Source organism: Acromyrmex echinatior, chromosome 1 (assembly GCF_024713525.1).
Source record: "Acromyrmex echinatior isolate Ae372 chromosome 1, ASM2471352v2, whole genome shotgun sequence".
NCBI classification, from domain to species: domain Eukaryota; kingdom Metazoa; phylum Arthropoda; class Insecta; order Hymenoptera; family Formicidae; genus Acromyrmex; species Acromyrmex echinatior.
In genome coordinates, this window is record NC_141852.1 from 3890966 (window position 1) to 3896623 (window position 5658).

At 32.8% G+C, this 5658-nt stretch overlaps 1 long non-coding RNA gene across 1 annotated transcript; it reads right to left on the reverse strand.

Moving 5' to 3' along the window:
- Window positions 1-453: 453 nt before the first annotated feature.
- Window positions 454-5443, reverse strand: LOC147910854 (uncharacterized). The gene is made up of 2 exons (XR_015545629.1): window positions 1909-5443; window positions 454-926 (listed from the first exon to the last, which is right to left on the reverse strand). It is a non-coding gene; the product is annotated as an uncharacterized LOC147910854 (long non-coding RNA).
- Between the last annotated feature and the right edge of the window lie 215 nt (window positions 5444-5658).

The window sequence follows — 5658 nt, forward strand, 5'->3', positions numbered from 1 at the left end:
GCAAAAACAGATCTTCAAAAATGTAAACCTTCAAAATTTAAATGATTATCTAACAATATATATTACCATGAAAACTGATTATTCAAGGTCCCAGTTCAAAGTAAACATACATAAAGCGTATTCTTAAAAATGTAAATGATTTTCTGATAATATGTTATCTAACAATATACAATATATTATACAATACCATATATATTACCATGAAAAGTAACTGATATTTTATTCAAGGTCCTAATTTAAAGTGAACATACATAAAGCGTATTCTCAAAAATGTAAACTTTTAAAAATTTAAATGATTATTTGATAATATATTACCATGACAAGTAACTGATATATTAATAAAGGTGCCAGTTCAAAGTGCACATACATATAAAGTGTATCCTAAAAAATTTATACCTTTAAAAATTTAAATGATACATAACAATATAAAGGATGTCTCAAAATGACCTGACATTTTAATGTATTAATAAAACATATTATTTATTTGAAAAGTATACATGTTTTTAGTTTAATATAAAGTACAAACATGGAGGTTATATGTGGAACACAATATCCGATAAATGGCCGCCTCGACTCTGTTTGCAAACGTTCATTCTTTTGACAAAATTTTCAATGACATTTTGGCATAATTGCGGACTAATTTCATTAATGGTACGTCTAATTTCTTCCTTCAACTCCGGAATGGTCTGTGGATCATTGGCATACACTTTTCCTTTCAGAAAACCTCAAAGAAAGAAGTCCAATGGCGTCAAATCGCACGATCTTGGTGGCCACTTCACATCGCCGCGGCGCGAAATAACACGACCATTCACTATATTTGTAGTGGATTTTCACAATTTCTATGCGTTGCTCGATCATGTAATTCTCCATGACTAAACCTCAATACTTCCTGATGCCAGTTGTTAAAGGTTAGTACGTTACGTTCGCTGCAAAAAAAATAGCGCGCAATTTAAAATGTCAGATCATTTTGAGACACCCTTTATATTGTTGACAAGTAACTGATATATTATTGAAGGTGCCAGTTTAAAGTGAACATACATAAGGTATATATATTATCTAAATTTAATATAATATATTACAACGAAAAGTTATTGAATAATACTCATATGTTATTGAAGGTGTGAGTTTAAAACGAACATACATACATACAAATAAAAGAACAGATTAAAACAGATTACAATTTCATTTTAGAAAATAAGTACGATATGTTAATGCACAAAACATAAAAGTCGTTTATTGAAATTTGATTTGAAATTTATACTAGCCTGTACAATAAAAAAGTAATTGCTCGTAATTCCAGAATATCAATTCGTTAATGACGCTAAGGGCTTATTGGAATCTATCATTGCAAAGTCTATAATGCATTTCTCCGACTTTGTTGTGTTGATTTTGTTAAGTTTAAAAACTCTGATTTTTTTTCCAATAAATTGTATGTCCATATTCCCCTCCCAACTTGATAGCCGAACTATAATCTGCAACTTTTAAGGCGTTTCCCTCTTGGAGCGAACAGACATATTCACCTCTAAGTCGTTAAGATTGCAAAATTAAATACTCTGACTATGTAAAATAATTCTCTGCTTTATGCGCTACTATTTTTAAACATTTTTTATTTTTGCGCTGCATTTCTAAGGCTCTTCCCTCTTGGAGTGAAAGTGGACACTTTACGGCAACGAGCTTCCAAAATAATCCAAAACAATGATTGGAATACGATGATTTAAGGAATCAACCAAAAAATCTTCCATCTCTATGTCAAATCTCTATGTCAAAGATCGTGTTAAAATCGGAGAGACGAAGAAAATGTAGTTACGCTCTTACGAGAATGAGCGATGAAGGGACCCATTCTTTATTTTTAATATATTCATACAATCTGATTCAGATTTTAATGGGTCATAGGTGTTTCAGGCCTACCTTTTTGAAATATAGCGTAACGGGTCGCCGATTTGTGCGCATTGTCGTGCGACTACGGATATGGCGATGCACACGCTGTTTTGCCCATCTTGGGCTGCGGAGAGGACGTCACTTTTGGGGCTCGACAGGACATATGGTTCCATTGTCAAGGCGGCTATGCGCTGCGTGTTGGACGGCTCTCGAGGATTTCTGCGAAGCCGTCATGTGCAAGAAGGAGTGGACCGAGTGGGAACGTCAGATCCTGAAGAAGCAAAGGGAGGGACAGCTCGGGCCTGTCTGGGGTTTGATGACAATTATGTGTAAAAATATATATATAATGTACATATTTAGGATAGTATTCAATATAATATGAGATAGGATTCTAGCTTTAAGTAGTATACCGGACCAGGGGGAGCGTATTACTCCACGACTTGGATGCATCCTGATGAAATTTCGGGTAGACAGTGCCCGATGGTGTGCCCAATGTGGTCTTGCGGAGATAGGGAGATGAATAGGGGGAGTCTTTTAGTAGGTAGGCGATGATGTCCTTCCTTACAGGAGGGATGCAGACTCATCGAATCCTGCACAATCAGGAGACCGACTCCTGGGTGTCTCATTCTGTTGGACTTTCCTTTGAGAGCGTCCTGGGTAAGGGGCGTCCTGGCTAATGTGAAGATTTTTCTCCTCATCGCAAACAAAAAAAAAGTATATTCATATAATATTAAAAACTCATTTTATTGCAATCGAAATAAATATTAAAGGTTGTATTAAAATCGGAAAGATGAAGAAAATATAGTTATGTTCTCACAAGAGTGGAGGGGCCCATTTTTTATTTTAAGTATATATTCATAATGACACACACTACATCAACTAGGACGTATTGTTAGTTGTATAACGACAGGTTGCGATAATATCCATCAGTACACATCCACTAGAAGTCTATACAAATATTATTTTTATTTCTTTATCGACAAGTTTTAAAATCGATCTATTTTAAACATATATATACTTGTCACTTTGTAATTGTAATATATATTGAGATTGACCTAATCGGGCTCAAAACGCTGTTTATTATTTTTAATTTGGCTTAGTTCTTTATAATTATATGCAAACTTTGGATAGCCTTTTCATCATATTTCGGAAACTTTTACTTAATTTTATTCCTTTTTTCAATCTGGAATTATTACTTATTAACACATAGACCTGCGGTATATAATAGTTGTCTTCTCATTACATTTCCTGCAACCTTCGTAAGATTAAGTAGTCACCCATCTCACGTTAAGAAGTTATTAAAAATGAAATATGGAATTCAAGTTTGATGACGCTGATCATGACATATATAGTCAAGATATTGACTCTTAGTGATCATCGAAGGACAATTCACCTCTGATGACCATGACCCTCCCACACTTTATGAAGATCATCACACTGAACAATCTTTGAAAAATTGTATCAGTCACCCACAAAGCTATCTAAAAAAATTAAAATGATCCTTATTCATATTATTAAAGTCACGATCCAGAATGACCATCGGACACTTTCAACAGGCGACCGTTGCCTATTGAGAAGCTATTAAAATTAAAATAGACCATTCACCTCCGATGACCCTGACATTATGAAGTTAAACACACCGAACAACCTTTGGAAGATTTGTAGCAGTCACCCATGACGCGTTACGAAGTTATACAAAAAAATTAATATGACCTTGAGTGACCATCGGACACTTTCAGCAGGCAAGGGTGAGAGAAGACGAAAGGGAGTGAGAGAGGACGAAAGAGAATGAGAGAGGAGTGGTGTGATGAGTGGTGGGGGAGGAGGAGAGAGGAGAGTAGGTTGAAGTTGGGAAAGATGTGAATGAAGGTGAGAGAGAAGAGAGATACATGTGACTGCGGACAGAAAAAAAGGAGAAGGAGATATTACTTCATTTTTAATGAAAATTATTACTTTTTGACCATTTGTATGTCCAGAACGGCTTGACCTTTTTATATTTTTTAGCTCAAATTACTCATGGCGATGCCGCCTTTCAGGATATGTTACGTGCGATTCAAAATTTTTTATATTTTAATAGTTCTGTACTCCCAAAAAATGAACTTTGATGGCTCAGGATAAGAGACTTGTAGTGTCTTTATGTCTTTTACTTTTTTTTTAACATGACTGGAGACATTACCGCGTCTCTTGATGCGTTTTTTTATAATGGTTTCCCCACTATAGGCTTAATCCACTTTCTATAGTATATATTATTCAATGAATATTTGAAGAATTTTTGGAGGTTTTCTTAACACGTTTATTTTTTAATAAATAATATATTTAATAATAAATTTTATAATCAATATATATTATTAATATATAATAGAATATATCCTTATATTGTAGAAATATCATTTAATAATATAATATTACACTATATTATGTAATTATATAATATTAGCATTAATTTCCTACTAAACAATAGAAATACAATATAGGATAAAGTCGCCTAATATGAGATACCTTTTTTTAAAGACTTATAATAATGTAAAATTTACTTAATTGTTGTAATGTAAAATTTATTTAATTTGACCTTAACTCCTATTTTCGTGTTAATTTTATGAGATATATTCAAGATTTATCACCTAAAAAAAAATTAGCGATCGATAGTAGTTATACTTTGTTGTATGTGAAATTTTTTAATCGAAAGTGCTGATTTTGCTCATTCAAAAAATGAATTCCTATTATGAGATACAAAGGTTTTCTTGTATGAGGTGATATCTCATAACAGAAAACTAAGGAAAAAATAAAGATAAACTTTTTATACATGCTTTTACATTACATACAAGTAGGAACAAAGAAGTTGAGAATGTTATACATAATAATTATATAATTTTTGATGTGTGTGTGTATGTGTGTGTGAGTGATCTTAACAATAGAATCGTCATTTTTAACATATCATTCAATAATATGCTTTGAGATATTGAATCATTTAGATGCTCTCATATAACTAGGAATATACCTTGAGTATCTCATATTATGATTTCTTGCCTTGCGGTTTCATGATCACCAAATCTAATCTTTACAGTTAAACAAATCATTATATTACGTGTTTTCTTATTAATACGACCTTATTCTGTATACAGATTTTATTACCAAATATTTATTTATTATATAAAAAAACAAGAAGACTAACCTCAATAAAATTCGACAACATCCAATTTCAAAAATCTATTTTCACAACTACTACACACATAATCTGATAATGAGTTTTCTACTAAATATGTTTCACTCTATGAGTAACAAGTTCATAAAATCAACTACATGCGCTTATTAGTTTAGCAGAAATCCCGCTATCTCATATTGGGAACCTATCCCATAATAGACGACCTTATCCTAATACATGTGTTGTATTATTCATATTGTTAAATGGGAAATTATAACATTGATGTTATATTATTGTTAATTGATATTTCACTCTATGAGTAACAAGTTCATAATAAAATCAATCACATGCGCTTATTAGTTTAGCAGAAATCCGCTATGTTTATTAAGTATATATCATATATCATATATATATATATATATACGTATAGGGTAGCATGAATATACGGCCCCACTCGTCCCGAGCAGGTAGAGTGGACTAAACTAAGTAGAAAATCTATTATTCTGCAATGATTAACGAGATATTAACGTTTAAAGATAGCCGAATATGACTTACTATTGCCGAAGGTACGGCCCACCGAGCGCACGGCACGCGGGTCGTGAGAAGCAGAGATGGCCTAGCAAACGCGTCGCGCCATT